General features: G+C 36.5%; 1 long non-coding RNA gene across 1 annotated transcript in view; it reads right to left on the bottom strand.

The window, feature by feature from the left end:
• LOC311611927 overlaps nucleotides 1-10,029 on the bottom strand; it is a 36,678-nt gene extending 26,649 nt beyond the window's left edge. Inside the window, exon 1 of the long non-coding RNA XR_014793184.1 lies at nucleotides 9,945-10,029. This is a non-coding gene — a long non-coding RNA (uncharacterized lncRNA). The remainder of the gene's footprint in view (nucleotides 1-9,944) is intronic.
• Between the last annotated feature and the right edge of the window lie 3,005 nt (nucleotides 10,030-13,034).

Raw genomic sequence — 13,034 nt, 5'->3', positions numbered from 1 at the left:
TCTACAATAAAGGTAAATTAAAAAAAAATATATATATATATATATATATATACTAAAGCAAACTGATTTTTATTAAAACTGATTTTAAGAAAATAAATTTACTTTTATGTTGGCTAAAAGAGACTTTTTTCAAATTAATGATATAATTAAGATGTAAATTATATTACTATTTAATTTTTGAGTGCCTACTTTGTACCAAGCCCTGGGTATATAATAACAGACAACCAACCAGATTTGGTTCTTATCCTCATGCAACTTACTTTGGTAAAACTATCTTGTTAGTTGTTTACAAATAACAAATCAAGACTCAATTTGTTGAAGAAAATAAATCTAACATATCAAATACTAATTCTGCACCAGGACTGAGCTATGACCTTTTCCCTCTTATTTAAACTTCCCTGTAACAAACCCTGCAAGGTAGCTACCATTATCCTCATTTTGTCAGTGGGGAAACTGAGCCTCACAGAGGTGAAGCAACTTGTTTAAGGTCACACACCAGCCAATTAAAAAGGGTCTTGGCCTATTGAAATCAGACCAGCATCTGAATGCAGGTCTGATTTCACAGTTGGACATCGGAGTTTAGCACCATCTCTGTTAGATGGAATTTTGATTCAGTGGGACAATTTTATCTTTCCTTCTGCCCCACTAAGTGACTTAACTTTATCAAAAGAAATAATATATTGCAGATCACAAAATTCCAGCTGAACATGTGGCAATCTGCTTTTCCAATATTGTCATTGGCCAGTGGAACATTGGTTTTTTTTTTTCTTTGATTTTCCTCATAGGGCTAAAGAAATTGAGTAAATGCATCTAATAGATTTTGAAATTAAAGGTCCAGATAAATAGGAATATTTTGTTTATTTTCAGTATAGAAAATATACAAATATTTAATAATCATAGTTTGATTGTCTTGGTTATTTGGTGGTGCCAGCTGGCTGAGGCTTTTGAGGGGTAAAGTGGGTAAGGTGGGCATTTGTGAAAGTTTGTTTGCACTTAATTTTATTATTTCCTCCAGAGAGATAGCTCCCATGGAGGCTCAAGTCCTTCCAGGCCAACTAACATTAAACTTGAAACTTATTTTTTTCCTGTAATTCCTGAATTCTCTCTATAGCCTACTTGTCAAGTGTCTTTGAGCTTTTCTTTTAATTACCTGCAATGATAGAAATCTCATGACTTTTTGAAAGAGTTCATTCCATCTTTGCTTAGTTCTAATAATCAGGTCAGGTTCCCTCAAAATTTGACAATGCACATGTAATTCCTAGGTCTAGAAGACATTTCATTCATATTCTGTGTGACAGTCATTCAGATCTATCCCATACAGGACACATCTGTCTTCTGTGTGGTAGTCATTCAAATTGATAACAATTTAAAAATAAGTATGATGACCTCTATCTGTTACTTTTGTTAAATATCCCCAGTTCCTTCAAGTGTTCCTGGAATAACAGAACTTGGAGTTTTATCTCTTCAAATAAAGATGGTAGCTAGACCTAAGCCCCATTTCCCTACTGTAATTTTATAAATAGTATATCAATTCTAAACCATTTCCCCTTATGTTAATACTTCCATAAGTGAGGTCTAAGTTCACCTTAGTTTATATTGGATGTCACTTCTTAACTTTGGCCGAAACAGAGTTTACTCTGAACTCAAAACTTTCTTTTTAAACCTTCAGTTCTCAGCATTACCTTCAATGTTGCTCTTTGGATGTTTTCTATCAGTCTAATTTTCCTTCCTTTCATAGTACTTGTCTTTTCTCTCTACTTGTTTTTAAAATGTATCTTTGATGTTTTGCAGTTTTATTATTATTCCCATAACTGCATGCTTGTTGTCTTTCATAAAGGTAAGTATTTATATCTCTCATTGGTTTTGGAGATTTTTCAGCCATTTTTCTATATGTTTTACCTTTCCCATATTCACTGAATTTCCTGTTTCTGACTCTCCAATATGACATGTTAGACTATTTTTATTATATCCTCTGTGTCTCATTACCTTTATTTTATGTTTGTATTTTATTGTATTCCAAGTAATTATTCAGATCTATATTTGTTACATTGAGATTTTTCTTTTCAGCTAGTTTGAATATGCATATCTTCAGGATTTTTTCTAGTAGTTTACAGATATTTTTATTCTTTGGTACAATAATTCTACTTTTAAAGTTCATACAGTACATAAAGATCAATGTATAAGGATGTTCATTTCAACACTATATATAAACAACTTGAATTTCAATTCATCAAAAATTAAATAAATACTGCCTAATGTAATAGATTGCTATGTGACTGTTAATGAGAATTAAATGTGTGTGAGTATATATATCCATACACACATATATGTATGTATTTAATATGTATACTTATAGTCACATAGAAAATGTCTGAAAGGATAATACGAAACCTTGAAGAGTGATTATATTTTAGGATGAGTCAGAGTCTGAAAAGATGGGAAAGAATCTTATAAATTTTACTTTATAGCCTTCAGTTCTTATGGATATTTTTCTAAAATTGGTTTTCATAATGAGTATTCCCTTCTATAATTAAAATATAATTTTAAAACATCCTATTAAATTCATCTCATCACCTCATTTATCTTTTTGTGTTGTTGTGGGAGGCATACATCTGGCAGATGGTCAATAGGTTAGATAGCCTCCTCTACTTCATGTCGTCTGAAAATTGCTTAAACATGAATTCTATAACATCATCAGTCACTGGTAAAAGTTTGGAATGCCTTTCCAAAACCTCCTTCCAGGGAGGTCTTATCAACTGGTAACCCTGGCACAAATGAAAATGATCTGAATCCATATTTCTTCCTTTCCTTTTCCTTTCTTCCTTTCTTCTTCCTTTCTTCCTTTCTTTTCTCTTCTTTCTCTTCTTTCTTTCTTTCTTTCTTTCTTTCTTTCTTTCTTTCTTTCTTTCTTTCTTTCTTTCTCTCTTTCTTTCTCTCTTTCTTTCTCTCTTTGTTTCTTCTTTCTATCTATCTCAATCTCTATCTCTCTTTCTTTCATATATATATATGTATTTATATTTGAAATAAGTCAATGCCAAGCATATTAATTTCTTTTATACAAATTTAATATTAACACATTCATTCCTTATATATAAGAAAATGTACCATCATCTTTCCTGTACTATCAAGATTACTTGGGATAATTGAATTATAAAATCCATATTTAGGTTATTTTCCAAATCTTTTAAGCACCTCATTTTGTCATACTACAAAAGCATTCTCAACCTACATTTTCTTCTTAATACTCATAAACTTTAAGATATAAGCCCAAGAGAGAAGACCATCCTGGATTAAGAAGAATTGGAGCTACAGGCCACATAAAATCTTTGGTTTGAGTCCATGTCATACTTTTTCAGTGTATCACCAAGTTAAGAGTTCAAATTAAAGATAAAATCTGGACTACATTTTGCAAAATCTGGAGAGAAAAATGAAACTGCTTGCTCAGAAAGAAAAGTTTTCCATAGTGATTAAGTTGGATTTTTCCTTGAGCAATGCTGATTCTGAATACACAGAATCCCCCCAAAAAACGCATACACACTTTAACAGCTGATAGCTCAATTTTGAAAATGAAATGTATTTTCATACATGCTGCCTTTATAATTATTCAAAGTGTGTGTATACGTGTTTTGGGGACACCTTATATTTTTGTGAATTAACAGAGTCGAGAAGGTGACATGTGCTTCTTTAGTTACTGTTCATTTTCAGCTCTGTAATGTCTTTTCCAAAACTCTCCGAGCCTTGTGGGACACTAATGACAGTCGCTGGAAGACCATCCAGAAGCTTTATGCCTCTAAGCTTTTCTGTTAAATTCCTGGAGCAAAACTGGACAATTCTTTCCAGCCATTGTTTTGATTCAGTCCATTCCTAGATACTATGCGAGATGTCAGTTCGAAGCTACACATCTTTGTGTTATTATAACGTGTTACCTTTGGGATCTCTTCTGCTCCTTCTCCACATTCCATGAAGATGAATCATGTAGCTCATCCCAGTTGGGTTCAACTATTTTGGCAAGTATGGTGTGAGGATACTGGGATTTGGAGTCCCCTGGATGACTTTCAGCGAACAAAGAACATATCATTTTAGATCACCTGTCTCTAGGAAGTCCGTCTGGCATTTTTTTAGAAGTGTGTTTTTATTTGCTTCATGCCTTTCAATATATACAATTTTCTTAAGACATGGAAACTTCTCACAAATCACAGTCACTTTTTAGGTGGGGTAAGCCAACTGAATAGATCAGAATAGTAGAAGGCCTAAATAAAAATGAATATAACATTATTTTTCTCATAGTTGATGGATCTTGGTTTCCTGACTGCTACTTGAACTAGGCTTCATGAATAAATGACAAAATTTTGTAATTTCAGAATCAAGTCTATCTGAGGTACTGTTTACAGACAACATTGGCCTGGCCATTTTTACTGAGTTGAGTGTTAAAAGTAAAGTCATACACATCCTACAAACTAAAAGTCAGCAATGGTTGTCTTTATTTTTTTTCTTCTATAAACTGATAAGACTGTAAAACTTAATATAATTATGTCTAGTGTTGTTAAACACTTTACAATATCTATTTTATTTATCCCCCTGATATAACCGTAAGTTAGGGAATTATATTGCTAACTCCATTTTGAAGATGAGAAACTGAGACTTGAAAAGGTCAACTAACAGTCCCAAGTTCACCCAGCTAATAAGTGAAATAGTTGTTATTAAAAAGGAGCTCTAGATCAATGCTAGACTTCAAGCTCAAAGCTATTAGCCCAAGTAACTTTTCAGTATTCACCCTTCACACACTGCATGAGCATTATATTTACTGGTTTGTAAACACCATAGTAAAGAAAAGTCAAGTTTTCAATTCAATGCTAATCTATCTGATACAGGAATTTTTTAAGAAAGAAGCAAGTGGCTCACAGTAGAAATCACATGGGTGTTACAGGTCAGCAGTTACTGAGGAGAATGTTAGAGATGCTTATACGAGGTCTGGTTCTAATTAGTAGTTCATTGTGAAGAATACTAAACACAGACAGGCACTCAGGAGTAAATGAAAAAAGAAAAGGCCATTTTATCCAGTGGAAACCGTCTAAAAATTGTCCTGAATAAATTGCTGCATACCTAACAATTTTCTCCTGGTGTTTATTACAGGATGTTGTCAAAGTATGCCTAGTTGGTTCACCGCCAAAAGTTTTGCAATTTCCCTCTGATCTAAAAAACATTCTAGTCAAATTTTCTTTTGCGTCATCAGCTTTTCCAGACATCATACACTTGAGTCAATTAAAAGAAAGTTAATTGCTATTTTTTCCTTTGTCAAATTAAATCATTCCATATGGAGGGGTTTGCAGATTGCTGGAGATATCTTTCGGGAAGGTGAAAGTTCAGAGGGAAAGGCCAAGACACTGTTTTACTCCTTTGGAATAAAATAAGTGATCTCTTTCTAAAAATAATAAATGCCATTTTAAAATGATCTAGATGCCAACCCTTGGATAAACAATCTCTTGAGTTTCCTAGGACTTTACTTAAGTGTGCCCAGAGAGGAAGTAAGTAAAAGTGATCATTATAGAGGAATCATCCTGAGAGCTTGCTTTCGAACTGTTTAATCATGTTATTTTATTAATTACTTTACTTCTTTATTTAACTCTTAAACTACACACTGGGAAGTTGAGCTATTTTGTGGTAAAATTATGTAAATTTTAGTTAAAAATATTCAAGTGATCAAATAACTTATTGACCTTTATTTAGAGCCCTCTCATGTGGTTCTCTGCATTCCCTTAGGGAGTGCAGGGGCAAGAAATGGTTATAAATTTATTATGTTCTTTTTAGGTTGCACTGGTAATTGTTATTTTAATGACTTACTATTAATTAAAAAAACACCCTATTTATTTTATCTATCAGGTATATTTTGCTGGAATATGAAATAAGTTTACACATTTTCCCCTAAACCCTTATCATAGTCTTATGAGGTAGAAATTAGTCCCATTAGGAAACTGAGGCCCAGAGAAGTTAGGTAATTTGTTCAAGGTCACACAGCTTCAACTGGCAGGGATTCAACCCTTTCTCTGCGTGTGAAACAATTATCTCCCAAAGCTCATCTTTGTATCCTGATTATGGTTCTTAGTGTAGGCACAGAAATGATTAAAAAGTTATATTTACTGGGGGTGAGAATTGACTAGAAGTTTTGACAATATAGAGACACAGCCAAACTCCTGCCCTGAACAGACATGAAAGAGTGAATAAAATGAGAGTTTTAAAGATAACTGTGCCTGTCCTGATGACAGATGAGAGGTGTCCCCACTGCAGGAGGAACTGTAAGTAGGAAATGTGCCCACACGAAGGCGCAGTAGTGAGAGAACACCGCGGAGCAGGGCCTGAGTCAGGAAGCATCCATCTCTTGCCAGGATACGGTTCCAATGTACTATCTGGATTCTGATCATCATGTAGGAATTTTTGGCACCATTTAAAAAAAAAGAAAGAGAAGCCCACTCCATTGTCACTAGATTCTGCACCAACAGAAGAACTTTACTATCTTTGGTAACATTTTATGCCTTGCAATTTTTTGCTCATGGAATTCATCTTTAAAATTGTTTTCAGTCATTACTGTCTTAAATTTTTCCTCAGTGTAGATATTCTCAGAAGAATGTAAACCCCTGACTGGTGGACATTTTTGGAATAAAACTTAGGATAATATTTGGCACATGCTTGTGCCAGAGTGTTATCAGTGATAAGAAAGGAGCGTGGTATTGTAGATGCAGCTGTAGCTCTTTTCATAAAGAAAAGAAAAAATTGCGATAATTTTAAAGAATGAAATCAGATCACATTGCTCACTGTTCAAAACTCTCCGCTGCTTCCCACAGGCCCTGGAACAAGACCTACATCCTTACCATACACTGTAAAGAACAACTGGCCACGATGGCTGCCAACTTCCACCAAAGCCTTGATCACTTCCTGCACCTGACCCCTGCCACGCTGGCTGTCTCTCCCTAGCACAGCAGGTGCATGCCTCTTTCTTCCTGTAGGACAAAGAACTATTGCTCAGTTCACTTCTTCGGATTAAAGTCCCCTTCTCAATACGGTCTGACCATTTTCCCTAAAATGGCTCCCTCATCCCCTGCCCTTTCATTCTCACATCTGACCCTGTTTTATTTTCTTAACTAGTAGCCCTGCGCACCGTGCACCAGTAGCTCTCTGCAGGGCCTGGCTGCTTTGCCCCCACTGTCCAAAGGCTCTCCATGGCCTGGGCCATGGCCCAGAGGCCCATCTGTGGCAAGCAATCCGCCAGGCTGCTCATGCTACCTGCTCTTGGTGGCCACCCCCAACCCCCATCCCCAAGGACTGGGGGACTCAGCAGGGCTGAGAGGACTGGTCGCTGCCATCTTGTGGCTATGGGTGCCACCATCTTTGTGATGGAATGGTGGTTAATTTGCATATTATCCTTTTATTAGATAGGATAGCATCTTTCGTTATCTGAAATTAAATTAAATGATTAAATTTAAATTCCTTATGCACTAAGTTTTTTCACAGAAAAATACAGATTTAGTCTGGTTGCCAGTCTAACATTTACTCACCGTATTCATTAATAAACAAACACATGCTTAGGAAGTGACTTCTAACTCCTTCTCAACACTCCCAGTAGGGCTCTATGTCTCCATGTTTCAGAGGGAATGCCTAAGTGAAAGAAAGATTTGCCCTCTTATCAACCGAATGTTTGCCTTCTAAATCAGGACTTCCTCTCCAGGGTTGTTGACATGAGAACATCCTCTGGCTTCAGGAGAAACACCATCTCCAATTAGTCTTTATTTATTATCCATGACATATTTTTCTGTCTTATTACTGGGCTCCTACCGGCTCACCCGCCACCCTACCCTGCATATGGCTTAGCTGTCCATCTGCCTTGTTTATGGTCAGATTCCCAAACATAATTTTGGGTTGTCTGCTAGCTGCCTCAGCTCCACTAAAATGTAACTATGAGTAATTCCTTCCCCCAGGCCACAGTTGGAAGTTCCCAGATATATATTCATAGTCAATGCCTTCTTGTAACACTAGTGCAGTTATTGATTCCGTTTTTAGACAAGTACATTTAATCAGTGCTTGCTCCTTGGTAAGCTTGTCTTTCTAAACTGAGTTTTCCGTTTATTCCTGGCGTCTTGTCACTTGCTCAGGGAGGCATATTCATCTCAAGTTGGGAATGGCACTTTCACTTACCACTGGTTATTTATTCCCTTGGTTTGTGTGGTGACCTTCAATACATATTGGAAGAGTTTTCCTTTCTCTTTCCTTTTTGGGAACTTCAGTCTGCTCTTTGGGAACCAAGCCCTAAATTTCGATTTACTGTTTTATGAAGGAGGACTCTGAGCCTTCATGCAAAGAGGACCCAGGAAATTTGCCTTCTTCTCCCAACAACCTGAGGTGTCTATGATGAATAAATTCTGTCTAGGCTCTGTATGTTGTAATTGGCTTTCAGGGTGTGACAGAATCATGGATAAGACCTTGGTATTCTAGAAACATAAAAATACTTGTGTGTGTTCACTTCTTAATGCTCCATTCAATTTCATCTCAGAGTGACTAGCATGGTACTGAGGGTTTGACACAGTGGAGTCCCAGCTGAGTTGTTCATCCCTTGAAATGAAACGCTAACTTTGTGTTTAGCTCTCCGTGGTGACTCTGCAGCATTTTCCATACAGCGGGTGCTCCTTAAATATTGACTGGTTGGAATTTCAAGTGTCATAACTTAGGGGGTTATTGGCTCTGTATAAATACATCTGTGAATTACAAATGTAGCTAAAATTGAATCTCTACCTTGAAACATTTCCATTCAGCTCTGGTCCAAGTTACACAGCCAACCCTCAAAGTAAAAAGTCTCCTTTTCTTATAGCTCCAAGTCTATTATTTAGGGCCAATAAATAGTGGTTAATAATGAAGACATCTTAAATTTCAGGCATGTTTCTAGAGACTAAACCTAATAATGCTATGAAGTGGAGGCAAAGAAATATTATTTGTTTTAGTCACAGTCATTAAATATCCAAGGGAAGCACACATTTTCATGCCCCAGTAATGGTTTTGTGGTTTGATCTTGCTTCCTTCAATATAGGAAGTGGTACTTAGAATAATACAGCCTTTTTTTTGTGTGTGTGGTTATGGTCTACCTTTTAAATAACAGATATTTGTAATATTCTAAATCATGTTTCAGATACTTGGGGATAGACAGTTTTAAGAATGATGATACAATATAGCTCTCCTTAATGAAACTGATATTATTGTTCAACACTGATATATCTATAATTAATTCATTAAAAGGTGAGTGAAATGAAGCTTTGATAATAAACTAAGTATAGTAAACTAGACAAATTTCCTCCTCTGAGAAAATAAGAATATATAGATATATATAATATATATGCTAATTAATCCAGTTTAATTAGCATGTTATGCTTATATATGTAATAAAAGCAAACTATGCTAATTAAACTGGATGACCTTCCAGATGAAGCCAGGCTGCAAGGGAAGCCTGGGTCCGAGGGGAGCCGGGTGCCGGAGGGAAGAAGGGTGCCAGGATCCAGGGGAAGGAAGGCCTACTCTTGCACAATTTTCATGCATTGGGCCCCCAAATATCTTAATCGAGATGCAATATTTCAGTTCTGCTTAACTCCATAAACAGTAACTTAGCTTGTGTCAAATACTGAACCTGGACCTAGGTTTACAAATATGAATAAAAACCCTATCTAAGAGTACATACAAGAGAAAAGTGATTTAGAGTGGGGTCCCTATACTTGGGGGTCTGCAAGACAAATCTTTGATTGTTGGAAGAAATACTAAAACTTTGGCATCTGTCTTAAAAATAAAATTTAAAATAATAAAGAAGAAACCAGTAAAATATAAAAGCCAGCCCTGACTGGTGGCTCACTTGTCTGGGCATCGCTCCATGTAACAAAAGGTGGCTGGTTTGATTCCATCAGGACACATACCAGAGCTGTGGGCTCCATCCTGGTAGGGGTGTGCAGGAGACAGCCGATCAATGTTCTGCTCTCAAATTGATGTTTCTCTTTCTCTAAAAATCAATGAAAATCTATTTTTAAAAGCTAACATTGTCCAATGCAAAGAAATCAACCTACCAATCGTCCACATGGGCCCTGGTGCCTTGGCTCTCTCACGTTCAGCCTGAGGAATTTTGAAGGAAGTGGTCAGAGCATACAAATGAACATCTATATCTTAGTGTAATGTTTAAGGTCATAGGACACTGAACCAGACTTTACGCAATTTCACTAAATAAGACAACTGATGTTCAAAAGACTCTTTTGAGGCTTGTTATTGAATGATGAAAAAACAGTAGTACTTTTAGGGATATGCTTATTCTTCCTGCCACAATAAGATGGCTAAGATAATACACAGAAAACGATATAAAAATATGGTTACGCATTTGAATGCCTCCTTTGTCACAGAATCATTGCAAGCTGCACACGATTGATATAAATGAATAGACCATGATTATTAGAAAGAAGCCCCCCCAAGTTGGAGATTTTGCAATGAAGTTGGGAAAAAGGCACAAATGTTACTAACATGTTTCAGTGGATGGCATTTTCCCAGTGCTATTTCAATAATAAAATACACAAAGAACTCCTTATTTTATAAACCACCAAAGGAAAGATGTAGCGGAGATGATGCATTCTCAGCAGAAAGTAATTTTGTTAATAAAAACAATGTTTTGTGGGAATAACTGTGAAGTGTAACCACTGATGAAGCAGCTGCTCTTTACCGGAATGTTTCAAAAGGATTCCAAGGAAATATTGAGCAGAGAACATCATTTCCTGGATCCCTCGTAGGTAAGCTTGTTTAGGTAAAAGAGTGCATAAATCTAGAAATGATTAGAGTGCAAAAGCTCTTAAAGAATATCCTCCATATTAAAGCAAGGCCGCTAAGATATTGCAGAATTTTAAAAATACTTTGTATTGAGATAAGGAGTAGTTATGAAAATCTTTCTTATAAACATGTCACCGTTAGAGAGAGAAAATACTTTGAAGAAACTTTTAAAATAGCGTTGGTGGACTTAAAGCTAAGCTACAACAGTTGTTATTCTACATAAAAGAATATTCCAAATGTGTTGATGATAAATGGATATGACTAATATAATAACTAATGGAATACATTTTTAAAAATTACCCACATTTTAAACAAAGTTAATATTCAAAGAAATATTTGTTATGAAAAAATAATTTTGAAAAAGAAAAGTTAAAAGATTTTTCCAGGTTAAACTATTTTATTTCTGAAATTGATATGAGTGTGTTTATTTTGAAATTGGAATTCTTTTTTCGCTTGCCAAAAATCTTACAGCTCTGGCAGGGTGGCTCAGTTGGTTGGAACATTGTCCCATATACCAAAAGGTTGCAGGTTTGATTCCCAGTTAGGGCACATACCTAGGCTATCTGTTTGATCCCTGGTCAGGGCACATACAGGAGGCAACTAATTGATCTTTCTCTCTTCCTTCCTCTCTCTCTCAAGGATTAAAAAAAGAAGTACAAATTGAAATTATAAAATATCCATGAGGATGTAAAGTACAGCACAGAAAATATAGTTAATAATATTGTAATAACTATTTATGATGGCAGTTGGGTATTTTAATTATCAGTGGATCACTTTGTAAATTATATAAATGTCTTACCACTGTACGTATACCTGAAACTAATATAAAATAATATTGAATGTCAAAAATACCAAAAAGGGAGCCTATAAGCTGGTAGTTAGATTTATAGGTTGGATCAAATTTAGGTGCTGTGCATGTGTTCCTGGACAAAAACAAACAAACAAGCACACAGAGACCTCCTCTAGTTAGAGAATGGCAGGTTTTCCCAGTCAACAGCTTTTGCTATCCTATATAATAAAAGCCTAATATGCTAAGTGTCCAGTCAACTGGTTGCTGTTCAACCAATCAAAGCGTAATATGCTAATGATATGCTAAGGCCACTCAACCCGCTCACTATGATGTGCACTGACTATCAGGGGACAGTTGATCAGTTGTTATAACAGACACTGACCACCAGGAGGCAGATGCTCCAACTGGTAGATTAGCTTGCTGCTGGGTCCGACTGATAGGGCCTGAGCAAGGTGGGTCAGACATGCCCTGGAGCCTTACTATAGTCCCTCCCCAGCTGGCCAACCTCCCCTGTCCCTCCCTGATTCCCATTGTGCACCACTGGGGCCCCTTGGCCTGGCCTGAGCCCTCTCATAATCTGGAGCCCTCAGAGGATATAGGAGAGCTGGTTTTGGCCCGTCCCTGCAGGCCAGGCCGAGGGACTCCACTGGTGCATAAATTTGTGCATTAGGCCTCTAGTATAGACATAAATGTCAAGGGACACCACTTCTGTCTGCTGCAGGACTACTCAGAATCTTGCAGACCAGAGACAGCCAATCAACACAATTTCATTGACCCCTGTCTACACAGCAGGCACTCTTTTCAGGCAGCTCATTCCAACTCTTAATCTATAGTCTCACAAAAGCAATAATATAGGAATGAATAATCCAAGAGAGACTACATTGGAGGCTTTTGTCTTTCTGTAGAATAATGGAAATTCCCATGATTCCCTTTCCCACTCCACTGTCCCAAGACATGCTGTCATCCTGCCCTCTGGGTCCCCCCTCCAGGGTGAGCTCAGGCCAGTACTGCTGCTCTCTGAACACTTGACTCACTAGACTAATTACTAGTTTGGGCGTAGGCCGCTCAAATATTATCAAACGATTTTGTCATGCTGGGATCCAGTGCTTGTTTCTGTGTTTTTCCTCTTATACTTTAAACAAAAATCTTTAATTTTGAAAAAATGTAATCCACATGATTCTCATTAGTATATCATCTGATGTTCTCTTTACATGAGTTCTTTGATGTTTAAAAAAAGTGCCTTTGTAATCTTTTGGTTGAAAGCAGGAAGGCATTTTTCTTAAAATATAAACTCTCAGGAAAAAAAAAATTGACATGGGAGATCATTTTGAGCTCCTCCTGTTTTCATTCATGTGTCATGGATCCATCCATCCAACCAACCAAATATGACTTACCACCTAAGCTATCT

The sequence above is a fragment of the Pipistrellus hanaki genome (assembly GCF_964339955.1).
Source record: "Pipistrellus hanaki genome assembly, chromosome: 17".
Classification (NCBI taxonomy): domain Eukaryota; kingdom Metazoa; phylum Chordata; class Mammalia; order Chiroptera; family Vespertilionidae; genus Pipistrellus; species Pipistrellus hanaki.
The sequence above is the reverse complement of the archived record's forward strand: the minus strand, read 5'-3'. Positions and strand labels throughout refer to the sequence as shown.